This window comes from Falco cherrug, chromosome 12 (genome assembly GCF_023634085.1).
Source record: "Falco cherrug isolate bFalChe1 chromosome 12, bFalChe1.pri, whole genome shotgun sequence".
Lineage (NCBI taxonomy): Eukaryota > Metazoa > Chordata > Aves > Falconiformes > Falconidae > Falco > Falco cherrug.
The window spans coordinates 33,298,050-33,313,418 of record NC_073708.1 but is presented as its reverse complement, the minus strand read 5'-3'; the positions used below and the strand labels follow the sequence as shown (position 1 = coordinate 33,313,418).

The 15,369-nt window shown below is 43.5% G+C and overlaps 1 protein-coding gene across 1 annotated transcript in view; it reads right to left on the bottom strand.

The window, feature by feature from the left end:
• PDE4B (phosphodiesterase 4B) overlaps positions 1–15,369 on the bottom strand; it is a 216,467-nt gene that overhangs the window by 190,764 nt on the left and 10,334 nt on the right. The window lies entirely within an intron of this gene.

Sequence of the window (15,369 nt, the reverse complement as noted above, 5' to 3'; positions counted from 1 at the left end):
GACATCACGGACTTTTAACTGTGTTCAGATCACCTGCTCATGCAGGGCAAATTCAGGAGAGCAATAAGCAATTCAGACTGTCTGCAAAAAAAAAAGACTGCCAGACCCTGGCCACCTACCCAGCTGACGAGGAAAGATGTAGCGTCAAAATTAGGCACCCAGTTCTCTTCCCTGCCACTACCAGCAGTCAGGATCCCAGAAAGCAGGCAGCCTGCACCCATCACTTTTATTGTGATGTTCAAAGCCCCGACAGCCGGTACTGAAAGTCATCTTACATGGCAATTGCTGGTCATACAACACCTGTTCTTTGGTTCCCACCCCACAATGAATTCAGGAGTCTGCATACCCAAGCGTGGCAGCTCAGCTTGACGTACAGCTACAACACAACTGTGCCATCAGGGGGTCACCTTAATACCATTGTGCCCAGGTTAAACAGTATTTAGCTTGCATGTCCACCTATTTAAATCAAAAAAGCTTAAAGAAAAAACCCCACGCTAATTCTCAGACATAGCATCCACATAGTCGTGCCTGTGACCACAGAGGTCTAAGGACACTGCAGCTTCCAGGAGCCAACTGCTCATCTGCTCTTCCATGAACAAAAGAAGTGCTGTAATGAACCTGCTTTCCCCTAAACCAAACCACACTAGGAAAAAAAATAAGAGAGAGAGAGAGAGAACAAAACAAACTCCAAGGAAACACTAACGCACAATGCCAGCATGGTAGTTGAGACTGCCTGCAGTTCTGGCTGTGGCACAGGCACCTCCAGTTGTTTTCATTTCCTTAGGGTTCATACATCCAACACACATGTATCCCTTCGTTGCCAGCCAAAGCATTCAGAGTGCTCAGATCCTTGCCAGACATAACTCACTGCCATTTCAGCACAAGTGCCAGCACACAGGGCTGTACGCTTCATCGTGTATGAAGTAGCACTGGAAAAGAGCCGAGGGATTTGTCTTCTAAAGCACCTAAACAGCTTCCCTCCAGAAAAGGATGAGCAGGACCATCCAGGAGCAAAGGACAGAAAACAATGGAAAGTGCTCTGCAGTGCCTCCCCCCAGGCTTGCTGTCCTCTCAGCATCCATCACTGGCTGTCACCAGAGCCAAGCTAGTGGGATAAACAGAATTATGGCCTGAGCAAAAACCCTCTTCTCATGACCACAGGCCACATGCATGCCCCGTCAAAGCAATCAGGAGTGGGTTTAGACATTACAGCAATGGAATTGCTATTAAAAACTGGACACTTGGCAGCATGGTTGCATGGCAACGTCACTGCTCTCTGCAAACCTTACCTAGCTTTTGATCCATATTACAATTCGATGAGCAGGCTAGAAGTAAAAAAAGTCATAAAAGCATAGCATACCAGGCTGGAAGGGACCTCAAGGATCATCTGGTCCAACCTTTCTTGGCACAAGCACGCTCTAGACAAGATAGTCCAGTACCCTGTACAGCCAGATCTTGACAGTGTCCAATGTTGAGGTATCCACCACTTCCCTGGGGATATTATTCCAATGGCTGATTATTTTCATTGTGAAAAATTTTCCTAGAGTCCAAGAGTTATTACTCTATTAGCAGAATAAAAGACATACTACAGTATCAGAATAAAAATCTAGAATACTTTTAATGACTCCACCAATCTTCAAAAGCTAGGAGAAAGTAAAAAGCCCTGTTATAAAAAGAATGCAAAACTGCCAGCAGGCAGCAAATTAGATGACACTGTCCCAAATATTATGCAAGAAAAGATGACCATGACAGTGGTATGTATGCACGGACTAGGAATAATATGGCATAACTATTTCCTGCCAGAAATAAATACAGATTCTATTGTAAAATCTAGACAAAAATCATAGAAAGACCAAAAGGAGGAAGCAGTTGCAAAAGCAGCAGCAAACAGATTTGTGTTTAATAGAGGTATGTACTTAATATAAGTACAAGTCTGAGACATCCATTACTGACCTGCTGCGCACACTTTGTGATGCCCAACACAAATGAGCTCACACTGCAGCACATCCCACAATGGGACTAATAAATCATAGAATCGTTTAGGTCAGAAAAGACCTTCAAGCTCATTGAGTCCAACCATTAGCCCAGCAGTGCCAAGCCCACCACTAACCCATGTCCCTAAGCACCACATCTGCGCATCTTTGAAATACCTCCAGGAATGGGGACTCCACCACCTCCCCGGGCAGCCTGTTCCAGGGCTTGACCACCCTTCCCATGAAGACATTTTTCCCAATATCCAGTCTAAGACTCCCCTGGCAAAACCTGCGGCTAGTGCCTCTTGCCCTATTACTTGGAAGGAGAGACCGACCCCACCCCGCTGCACCCCCCTTTCAGGCAGCTGTAGAGAGTGATCGGGTTCCCCCTGAGCCTCCCTTTCTCTGGGCTGAACAGCCCCCCCAGCTCCCCCTGCCCCCACCAGCCTTGTGCCCCAGCCCCTTCCCCAGCCCCCTGCCCGGCTCTGGACACGCTCCAGCCCCTCCAGGTCCCCCCTGCCGCGAGGGGCCCGATCCTGCACACAGGGTTCGGGGTGCAGCCTCACCAGTGCCGAGCGCAGGGGGCCGTCACTGCCCCGGCCCTGCTGGCCACACTGTTTCTGGTACCAGCCAGGACGCCGCTGGCCTCCTTGGCCACCCGGCCACGCTGCCGGCTCATGTCCAGCGGCCGCTGACCAGCCCCCCCGGCCCTTCCCCGCCGGGCAGCTCCCAGCCCCCTGCCCCCAGGGGCTGGTGTGACCCCCGGGCAGGGCCGGCACTGAGCCCTGGGGACCCTCGTCCGATCGGCCTCGGCCCCTCGACGCAGCCTGCCCAGACCCCCCTGCAGAGCCGGCCGACCCCCCGGCAGATCAGCACCCCCCAGCTCGGGGCTGCCTGCAAACCTGCTGAGGGTGCGCTCGATCCCTCGCCCCGGTCATGGGTGAAGGTGTTAGAGGGCTGCCCCCCGCCCGCACCCTGGGGACACCCCTTGCTACGTCCCGCTGGCGGCCGGTCACTCCAGTCGCCGCCACTGGCTGGGCTCGGCCTCCCAGCCAGGCTGTTACCCGGCGCAGAGCACCCCCGGCCCAGCCATGAGCGGGCCGTTCCTCCAGGAGAATGCGGTGGGAAATGGTGCCAAGGGCTTTACTGAAGTGCAGGCAGACACCATCCACAGCCTCTCCTCATCCACTGAGCAGGTCACCTTGTCACAGAAGGAGATCAGGTTGGTCAGGCAGGACCTGCCTTCATAACCCCACGCTGGCTGGGCTGATCACCTGGTGGTTCCGTACGTGCCGTGGGGTGGCACTCGGGATGATCTGCTCCATAACCCTCCCGGCACCGAGGTCAGGCTGACAGGCCTGTAGCTCCCTGGATCCTCCTCCCAGCCCTTCGTGTAGATGAGCATCATATTTGCTGTCCTCCAGTCAACTGGGACCTCCCCAGTTGGCCGGGGCTGCTGATACAATCGGAAGTGGCTTGGTGAGCATTTCCACCAGCTCGCTCTGAATACATGTCAGTTCACAAACCAACATAAATAAATAAGTAAATACATAGTAAATACACACACAAGTAAGTATCCAGGAAAACATCTTCGGAAAACAAAATCTGAAAGATTGAGAGTCTAAGAGTGTCTCTAAATTTTGCTGAACTTCAGCATCAGAACTGACATGAGGAGAGAAGAAATAGAGATGGACGAGACTGACTAGCACATCGTTTCTGTGGATGCCTGAGTCCTCTTATACCACAACTCCCTTTCCTTTATAAATATTTATCAATTTCTTAAAGTAAATTTAACCAGAACATGAATAATTATAAAAAACATATTTTGTTCAATGTGGATCGCGTTTCTGAAGAGCCTATCAAGAAAATGTAAGAATTCCATTAGTCATGACTAAATTACTGTTCAAATCTGAGTCATTCTTTTCTTGTGTCTTTACATAAAAGATCTGACACCTGGGATGAACATCTAGGGGAAAAGAAACGAAAGAGGCTTACTGCAGAATTTTTCCCATGCACATTTTCTAATTAATGCAATCTTTTTTACAAGCGAAGAATTTCTCTCCACTACCCAAATTCTTCAAAAAGAAACTATATCCCAGTGGGCTGCTTAAGTGTGGGAGTGCCTAAAAGCAGCAAGGCTTTGTATTTGATGTTAGACTACAACGAAAACTACTCTTTCGGTGCTGCAGTTGGGTCTAACCCATTTTGCTGGAATACATCCTAGGTAGGGTATGAGATTTCTCAAGCTGCCCTAGTTCTTCCACCTGAGTTTTTTGTGTTCAATGACCATGGGTTTTAAAAATGACAGTAAACGCTCCAGCAATTTCAGAGTGATAAAGCCTTATAGCAAAGGTATGAATTAACAGGGTTCAAAACTTGGCAACTGACAGTGGTGAGAACAGAACTACATAGATGTGTGTTATAAATCCTCCTTTTCCTACACACCTTTTTAAAAATAGCTATTCAACTCATCCAGTGTGAAATCCACTATTTAAAGAAATTCCTAAAACACATCTCAGTGTGCAAGTTCTGGTATGATTTGGAATACCAGACACACATTTCACCACGTCACAGTTTTCCCCACACATTTCAGCTTCTGCATGGGCAGGTTTAAAGCCACAGGGTTACACGACAAGCAGATCAGCCCTCTCACCCCTAAGGACACTCCCCTCACCGATGTAACACAGACAAGGCTGGACCAGGAGGATTAGATTTTTGCTGCTCACGCAGTGCTAGCTCTTTGGCTTATCAAAAGGTTTTGGCAAGCAGAGCTGTTTATCTGGCTCCTTTCATACTCTTAATTTCCTCCCACTTTTCAAGAAGGCAAGACACAAAGATTGGGAGAGAATGAAAAACAAAACCCAGTGAAACCCAGATCATACAGCACATTCTGCAGTACCATACCTGTTCCTTCCTAACTGCCAGCAGCGCTGCCAGGGCCATGACACACATTACTGGGGCAGTATTTTTCCTAGCAACAAAATGCATATCCTTACAGGTTCAGCAGAAGCTGAGGATGATCACAGATAAAACCAGAAACTTGTATGGTGAATTAATAGAGAAGCTTTACTAAGGAAAGGGCTGGGATGAAAAAGATTATCTGACCACACAGATAATTACATCATTTGTGAGCTGGGTTTCAAACAACTTGTTTCTCCTTAAAAGTCATCAAAACTTCACAGGGAGAGTAGTCAGACAGGGTGACAGTCACACAAAAAAAGTGATAATCTTGGGTCTAGCTCTCCCAGACGAAACACATGGGCTCTCATTTCAAGCTTGGAAATTGCACGCGGTTCTTTGTAAGAAAAATAAACCCTACATGGATTTAACATTGGTCAAAAGAAACTTCAGGTGTAAATAGTAATCGGTACCTGAACAGTGATGGGTTTGTATTTTACTTTAAACAAAACCAGCAACCCCAGAATGTGAGAGCAATTCTTCGCCCTGGGACTGCTTAGAAGGTCAGCTTGCTTACAGAAAAGGAAATGGAGGTCACGGCCAACTGGTTGCACAGCATGGCAGCAGCACCGCAGGTACTGGAGCCATCCACCTACAGCAGGAACTAACGTGCAGTATGGTTACAAGCTGTACATGCAACAAACAAAACTTCAAAGAAATACCAGTCAAATGTTTCTGCAGAAATTACGTTCCCCTGAAAAATTAGTTTCAGAGATTTTACCTTTTTTTTTTCTTTTTGTGCATTTCACATGCACACATCTCGAGCCACAGAAGAATTAACTGTAACTTTTTCCCTTCTACCAATTTAGGTGCTAGGCTATTTTTTTCAGTATTGAGCCCTAAATTTTTAGCTCTGTGACTACCACTAAAACATCCAGCTACTTGGACATAGCCTCCCAGAAATACATACATAGGAATTTCCCAAACAGCCCTTTTTACTTCCTCTTTAGAGAGTAAAAAGGTGGTGGGTTTTTTTCAGTGGTCTTTTCTCATTTCTTTTGAACAGAAGCAACTAAACTGGTCTGCAGAGCTTATGGCAACTCTTGAGAAACTCACTCCTCCTCAGAAAACTCAATCTGTTATAATTTTCATAAAATGTCGAGAAGACTTCAAAGCACTACACAAAATCAACGCAAGGGCATCTATGCACACAAATGCCTGGAACCTGTGAAAACAGACTCAGAAAAGAAGGATTTGCCCTGAGAGGTAAAACTAGCTTTATTGCTTATCACTGCAATTCTCATATAAACTACATTTCCCATAGAAGTGCTAAGGATCTACCAACACGATCCAACTAGAGGAGTGATTACTCCAGCTTGTCCCCTTGTAAGGCTGCTTTTAAGCTTTCTCATAATTGCCAACCTGTGAATTACAGGCTGAGTATGCAAACCCAGTCTAAATTAATTTGCTGGTTTTAAGCCATCACATCTGTGCCATGTGATAAAGTTCCAAATTTATCTACAATATAAATTAAACCAACTCTTTTATTATAAAAGGTAAATTCTATACACAGGATACTCTTTGTACATACTTGGGAAAGTTCTGTCAAAGTCGTGCAGGGACAAAACCCCACAATTTTTAAAATCCCCTCCCTTCCCATGTTACCACTGGGTAAATTACCCTTATTACAACAGTGTCTTAACTTTCATTAGGAGGTTTCTTACTGAGATATCACCTGCTTCTTAATGCTATATTGGTGTTAAGGAGTTTTCTTACTCCCAATTTCAGTGACAAAGGTTAAGAGGATTGCAAAAACTCATCTCTTCTCTGGCGACCTAATCACTAAAGCTGAGAATAACCATGTCAGTCTATTCCAGAAATTCCAGTCGCTTCCTGATTTCCAGCAGAGGGTACAATCAGGTTGTCGTTGCTCTTCATTTGTTTCAGTTATGGTAAGAAAATCAACAGTAATTTGAACCTATCATTACATTGCTTACTGTCATTAGGCCCAACATGCTCTGCAGAATCCCTGTGACAGACAAGCAATATTTTTCACTATTACTACTCAGAAAATATGACCATATTTTTTTCAGGAACTTTCAGGCAAAGGTTAATAGCCTGGGCAGAAGAAAGAATTACAGAAAACACTATTCTATTTTCTTTACTATGTTAATGCTTTTAAATCTTACCTTTCTAAAAACGTTTGTCTACTATTGAGGTTAAATGCAATTAATTTAAAAATCTGTTCTGACAGCAACAAAGGATACAGTTTAATAGTGCTGCCTACCAGCATGCGCAGGATTTCAAGGTAATTACTTAGAAAAGTGAAGCATACTATTAAAAGATGCAATTTATACTTTCTTGTTCCATGTGCATATGACTAGAAGAGCCTCCCACACCTTGGAGTGGAGCTGAACTGCATCCAGAGAGCAAAGAACAATTAATTATGCTTTTTTTTTAAAAAAAAAATCAGTTTAAAAGCACAACAAAAAACAGTGTGGCAGAAAATGCACACAACGCAAATTTCCCCCCTTTAGATTTGGTGGTTTTTTTTTTTAAAAAAAATAGACCTCATATTCCCCCTGTGTTTTTATTAGGAAAGGAGCATAACGCATTAAGCCTTGCTGGTCTACACAGATAACGGAAATGCTGCAGATCAGGCAGGATTAGCATGTGCTGGATGAACAGCGTGGGGAAACTCACTTACTGTGTCATGGCCAGCTCACACAGCACTTGCCTCATGCCACTGATTTATTTCTTACCTTCCTAAACACTCACCCAGAGATCGCTCTAGTCCAAGAGGAGAAGTTCTAAAATCCTCAGATCTCTCTTTCCTCTGAAGTTTTTATGGGAAGGGCCAAGCTCAAACAGTCTGCAAGATGGATTACCCCCCGCACCTTTTTAAAATAAAAATATTGAAGCCATGCAGCAAAGCAACAGAATGATCCTAAGCACACAAGTATACAATCAAGCCTACAAATAAAGACCATCCTCAGAAGAACTCTTGTAACAGAGGAATATTCCTAATCTTCCCAATTTTTCTCTTTGAAAAAAATGCAAAAGAATAGTGGAGAAAGATGAAATGCAAAATCAGCACAGCAAGAGGTCCCTTGAGAACCAAAACAAAGCTAGCTGAGACCTGCAAAGGAGGGGACCCACAACAGCAAGAAGAAATCTTAACTGCACACCAGCCACACAGCAAGAGGCTGAAGGAGAAAATTCAAAGCATCTATGAGAAACGCTAACAGCTTTGTGACTGCAGACCCTTCAAATCTTGCTAGGGACAGGCTTAGCTACTCCATTTTATCCGTGCCTTGCATCTGCATCACAGGGCAGCAGCTCACCCCACCTACCAGAGCCAGTGCTGTGGCCCGATCTCTGACCTGCCGACCAGCTGTGCCTGGCCACCAAGGTCTACGTGAAGAGAGAAGTCACGGCGCAACGCGGCAGCTGAGGTTGGCTCCTTCTGGGGATGCCCCACGCAAGTAAGAGACTTGTTATAAATGTCATTTCCATGCTGCTCCAGAAGCCTTCTCCCACCCCACAAGGAGATGAACACCACCTCACTCCCTCCCCAGCAGCCAGGCACACAGCCCTGTATGGTTGTTTTTTTCCCCTTGTACTGTTTAGGCAAGTAAAAATCTCATAAAAATTAAGAATCTCCCTTGAGTCTCCCATAAGCCTTCTTGCTGCTGTGTCTTATTTGAAGATGGCTTATAAAATGGGAGATGAGGGACTGAACAAACATGATCAGATACCCAGCAGCATCTTCAAACAAGAGAAGGCACTAGTCAACAGCTGGGGAAAGAGCTCTCCACGATGCAGCACAGTGGTTTTCTGTACCAGATAGTCACGCTCAGGCAGGGCCCGCTCATCCCACCGCCCAGCCTCAAAAACAACCCTGTGGGCCGTGAAACACCACCTAAAAACCAATTTAGCTGCCTGAGGCAAAACCTATTCCATGGCCAATGAGAGTAAATGCTTCCATCATGAACACAGCGAGGTCACGTAAATAGCTTTTTCTGACCACAGACACACACAAAAACTAAATAAAAAGGATGCCTGGTGCCAAGGTAAACAGCTGCTGCCGTTTTTCATCTGCCCCCCTGTGTCCTCTCTTCACCAGGAAAAAGGATTCTGCAGCTGATAAATTGCATTTTCATAAATTGTGCATCCTAGACTGCTCATAAAAGACAATCCTGTAAGGAGTCCAAGGAAGAAGAAAGAACAGCCTGGGAGAGACCTCTCCGTGCTGCTAAATGAGTACAAAATGAGGTTACTTCTGGGGTAACAGCATCTAGCCACGCATGATATATTGTTCCTATCAACACTGCCTGTCTGCAGCATCATTTTTGTTAGTGAAATACAATGGATTTATTTTTTTAGATCACGGAGTTTGTGCGGCAGTAGCTTCTATTATTAAGTACAACAATAATAATTCTGTGCTACAGTGCATTGTCTCAAAAATTTTATATAATATCCTGGAACACGCACATAAGAAAAACAGCCATATATTAACAGTAAAGCTAACTGTTGCCTCAGCATCTCCTACCCAAGTTTTGGACACATTTAACATCGCTGCAACACCTCTCACCCACAGACCTCAAAGCATTTGATGAGTGCGCCCAGCCCTGCAGTAGCGGACACAAGCGCACCAAAAAAAAAAGCAGCACCTGACTCAAAACCACTTCTGAGTCAAAGCAGAGCCAGAAATAGGACAGAGAACCAGCTACGCTTACCACTGCATGAGGGCACCCAGGAAAGAGTACGCAAGCTGTATACGTACAGATTAGGAAAGAGAACCTATTTTTAACTCGCACTGTTCGCCTTATTCCCCTCTATCTGTCAAAAAAAGAATTACGTTCTCAGATTTCAAAAAAATAACTTAATTGTTCATTTAGAACTAAGGAAATTCTCTAAATGTAGGATTTCGGGCTTCTCAGTAGAACTCAAACCCATTCCAAAATTCATGCCTAAAAGTATCTGTCATAACACTGACTTTGGAGGATAAGTGGTTCATCAAATGGCTCCACCTTTTAGACAGTCCCCTTTTTATGCAGAAACAGAGAGTAATTAAAATTAAATTTCACATCTCACCTGCAAAGGCAAAGCATGGCATTCACACTATTAAAGAGGACCTGACTGCATTAGCTTAGCATGGTCACCTACAAACCTGACATATCCCAGTTTTCCTCCATACTAGCAATTTCCAAAATGAAATTTCTGTCTGTCCATGCAATAAAAGACAATTAAGACTAAAGGAAAAGCCTTTGGCATTCTTCACATGCACAGATGTTTTCTACCAACCACTAGCTTAAAATATATAAAGTAAAATATTTTAATGGGAGTGGTTAAAGAGGCAACTATGACAACATTTTTGTATTCTGAAAAACTAATTTATAAAAAGAGACTTAGAAAAAGCCTAATTAGAAGAACATTTAAGCTTTCTCATTCCAGGATTTTTCTTTTAGCCAAAGCAGATGCTACTGTTTCTTTATACTAGTGCTACTTTGTTTCTTTCAGTAGCTAATATTTTGCTTGTTGGGAAAATATTTGCATTATTGTAGATTCCAGGCTGAAACTACAAACATTTATGTTTTTAAATGAAAGGATACTTCAGATCGCTCCACAGTTTTCCCAGAAATCAAGTGCTATTATGTTAGCTGAAAGTGGTAACACCAGCCTTTTCCTCAAACGTCTCATTGTTATCATTGTCATTTTTTTCCTAGTTATTTAAATCTCTTCAAACCTTTAATTATGTGGGGTGATACTTCCAACACTCAGTGTCTGCCTCATGCTGCATACTTGCAACAACTACAAAGAGCACAATTAATGAGCAGTGCACTGCTCAGTAACCTTTACTTGCAGCATCCCCACGCTTCAGAGCACAGACATCATTTCAGAGGGACAGGCTTCATGTCATGGCTCTTTTGTGTGTGTCACCATGAAAGTTCTGGCTCTTCTGTCCAAATTATTCAACACAGAAGTTGCAAATAGAATTGCAAACTTAAACATTCCAAAACACAGGGATGTATGAGAATCCCAGGTTGTTCGAAGTGTGGTCAGGGGAATCCCAACCTAGTTACAGCCTCACCAAGAAAACAACTACTGCTCTGCACACAGCTGGCAATTCTGAGAAACAGCAACTGAAGATGGGAGTCTTGATGTGAAGAGTCAGCATTTGTATCTACAGATGTAATAACTGGTAAAATTTCAACAGTCTCTGGCCCATAAAGTAAGAGATACTCAACTACTGGTAAAGGGAACGCCACTAAATGCAATTAATATTGCTCTTCTAATAAAATTTGAAAATGTGCTGGCAAAAGACCATTCCCCACCTTTGCAGCAATGAAGCAAAACATCTGAGTTCTTTTTAAAACAGGTAGTTCTGTTGGCCACAGATGATTATGTACTACCTCATGTATCTTTTCTCCAGAAATGAAATATTTAGGTATTACCAGTACAGTATTCTTTCAAGCTAACCTTAGGTTAGGGAGGAAGAATATGACATTTTTCGCTTGTTCCAGTGCAAAAAAAAGTCAAAGCAGCCTGATTTGCACACGACTTGCTTTTTTTTTATGCCACAAGGCATCAGCCTACAAAATGCTGTAAGCCACATGAGTGGCCTAACACTTCTGCAAGGTTTCCCATTTCATCCTTATCACATGCTTAGACAAAACCCATCTTCCTTTCTCAGGGTGGCAAAGTAGACTTTTCTTCTGGGCAGGAGAAATGCCAGCTTTCAAAATGAAAGATGGCCTGCTCATCCAATATTCTTCTCCCATAAGCAAGATCACACACCAAAGACCTGGCCTTGCTGCCACTGCTGCTCTCAAGAACGAAACTCCCACTGGAGAGGTAGCACTGCTGCACTGAGCAGCTGAGAAGCCTGCAGAGGCTGCTTGGATCGTGCAGGGGCTTCGTGTGGACACGGTGCCCCTGCAGGGAGATACTACAGCCCTGTTCAGCCACACAGCAACGTGACAGCCATGGTAATGTGCCCTCCACTGCACCTGCTCTCTAGACTCATCTCTCCAGAACAGGAAAAATCTTTAAACCCACTAACTTTTTACCGCATCACCAGGCAACCAGGGGCTTTCTGCACCACTCTCCGGTAACAGAGTTTTGAATCAGTTAAGAAAAAGAACTGACTTAGGGCTACTTGCATGTTTTATTTCATTTCTATAAATTGTTGTATGAAAATAAATGTAAGGATTTTCAAAGATGGACAGCAGATTAAGAGGATATATGCCTTACTATGGCCTCACCAAATCATTAATTTACCACCAGCTATATGAATCTCCAATATGTAAAAAGTACAGAGGAGTTTTAAAGCTCTCATCTTTCAGAACTGCCTTACTGAGAAACTAAAGGGCACCCATATTCCTGTAGTAAAACAGCAGTATTAAATTACTAGATGTGTTTTACAGCAGGAATTGTTCTTCCTGCAAAATTTAAAGCAATATATCAACATCTTTATTACAGTTTAGAGAATATAATGATTAAAAAAAAGTATCAGTTTTTCACCTTGTTCTTGTCACCCCAGTAGATAGCAGATCAAAGAATCCCAAATTACACAAGTGGCAGAGTATTTCCGTAGGGCCTTTAGTACAACCATATACTCACCTGTAATTTTTTGTACACTTAAACATATGTGCATTTATCTTGTATGAAGATTGCCATTATACAATTAATTGCTCAACAAAGACTTCACTGTTCCTAAGGCAGAAGCTGCACACATGAGAATTACACTACGAAATAGCAAGCCTTTGCTATTTCAAAGGTTTATTATTAATTCTGGATGCAGAATTGCGTACTAAGAACCAAGCCAATTACAATGGCAAAAAATATCTTCACATCAGGCTGAAAAAAGCATCCCAGATTTCTGCACTCTGTTCTTTAGACATCCATGCCATTACCTGATGTTAAGACTTGCAGAGAAGCAGGTAAATGTTTATATACTGTTGTGGTGAGAGCTGCATCCCAAGAAAATGCAGAGTGCAAATGATGAAAGACCATAGATATGCAAATAAAACAATCCTTTCCCACACTGACTCTACACAAGTATTTTTTAGAGAGGTCAATGAAAGTAATATACTTCCTTCTGTATCTATAAAAAGATCCCAACTAAGTTACAGGAAATAAATTCCCTTTTTTGAAACCTCAGTAGATACCCTCGCTCCAGGGGACCTCCAGAAATGAGGTGGTGCTACCCTGCAGGACCCAAGAACCCACAGATTCCTTATTACCCATTATGAAAAAGCCTCCCAGAAAGACCTAGCACTGCTACCACTACCACTTATTTTGGACGTATTTTGCCAACTTTCTTCAGGATCTCCAGACATGCTGTAGAGATGAGCATTAATCGTTACATGGATATACAACAGGAAAACCAAACACGTTTTTGCAGCAGATGGGGTGGATAGAATAAACTTGTCCTTCCTGTTGACAAATATACTCGGGGTTTGGTAAGAGTCTTAATCACGCAATGTGCCTGCAGTGGTGCTTCCTGGGACATGGACAGAAAAGAGACTGGGGGAAAAGGATGCTGCCAGCTCTCCATATGTGGGCTTTCAGATCCCTTCCCCCACAGCTGAGTCACTCAGATCATACATTTGAAACCTTAGCTTCCCAGTTACTATAACAACTTAATGGATTTCTTCTTGATGTTATTAATTACATTCAACTTAATCTGTTCATACAGGATTTTGGAGGAGGCACTATATGATAGCTTCTCTTGTCCTTTCAAAAGGCGTTTACATTCCTAACTTACTCCAACACTCAGGTGCTCCCCCCATAAATGTGCTGCCACCAAGATAAGGAAATGCTCATATTCCTTCCTTTGAGAACTCAGAATAGAAGGAAATGGTTTTTTCCTGAAACCAAATAAGATGCCCAAAATAAATCTGTGAAAGATGTACCCACAGCTGGTTTTCTACAGTAAACATGGTGCACAGAACAGCCTGTAACCTGGCTGAAAGTGGCATTTATAATGCATCCCAGAAGAGAAAGACTGAATGCTTTGCAAGCAAAACTACTGAAAGCACAAGCAAAGAAGCAGTCAGAAACTAATTTATTAGGTCTACATTTCACAGCCTCAGGGTAGGAACAGGCAGATCTCTACTGCTGGAAATAGCAGGAAAATGCAAGAAACTCAAGGCAAATCCTAAGGTCCAGCAGCATTGCACTACGCAGAATTAACCCCCTTCATTTTCACATGTATTGGCTTTTGGAGATCAGAAGTGCCACCTCTACGCAACAGCATGGAGGAGAAAAGCGAAGACTTCGTGTCCCCTGGCAGCACCATGGGACAGGGAAGACAGCAAGTTTCTTCAGCCTGGCTGCACCAGGAGGGCAGAGAAGGTGCTCTGCCTGCTCCGTTCATGCAGGGATTAAACAGCACTGACCTCCTGCCACTTCAGACCTGCACAGAGTTTAAATAACGCAGAAAGACTCCAAACACCAAATCCTTTCCTCTTCTGAAGGACAGCGAGACCCTGACAGGCTACAAGATGACTACCAGCTGTTTTGAGGGCAATGGGCTGAAAAAGACTGAAAATCAGCAACTCAGGATCTGTAGAGGGGCACTTGCAGCACATCAGTGTTCAGTATACGTTGTTGTATGTCCACCCAGGGGCAGATGTTAGCTGTTGGCTGTTTTCCTTCCTCCACAGCTTGGAGCAAGGGGAGCCACCAAGCTGCATCCCTCCTGCAAGCAGAGGCTTCTCAGCAGCCCAGTGAGTTAACCTGGCTTGGGAGACAGCCTGTAGGTCCTTAAATATGACTGCAGGTCTCTGTGATAGAAGTTTTGGCAGATACCCAAAGAGTTAATAACTGAAAATTACAATATCACTTATTTTTGGAAATATGTCTACTGCTTACTTAAAGACATGCTAATTCAAAGGGCCAAACCGTAAGTATGGAGACAACTGAGTGCGATGGAGAACCTGAACAACTCAGGAACGAAGCATTCTCGCCACGTTCTCCATTTAGACTTACCCCTTTTAGCAGTAGAGTGCAGAACTGAACTCATCTGCAGAACCATAGCCATACAGCGCTCAGGATAATTTTAACCCCAAAGACATATGGAAAACACTCCTTTCACCCTCCTCTGCAGAAAAAGATGATCTGAGCCTACAGACTTCCAACAGGGAAAAAAAGTCTTCTCCAGATATTTTAAATCAAAAAAATTCACAGAAATGACAATAATAGTTGTTTATACTTACAGTATAAAAACATGGCCTGCATTTTAGTCACCACCAAGTATGCAGTGATAAAAACAAGAACACAGGGAGAACAATTTCATGCTGCTCACAATTTTCTTTTAATTTCAAACGACTAATTTCTATGAATTTAATTACTCTCATTATAAAGTATAGTTGTTAGACACCTACAAGTACCCTTTTGAAACCTATCATTGTAACCATACTTCAAAAAAATAATAATAATGGAAGTATATGTCTGAAGCACAAAACAGTATGAAGCAGCTGCGCATGCC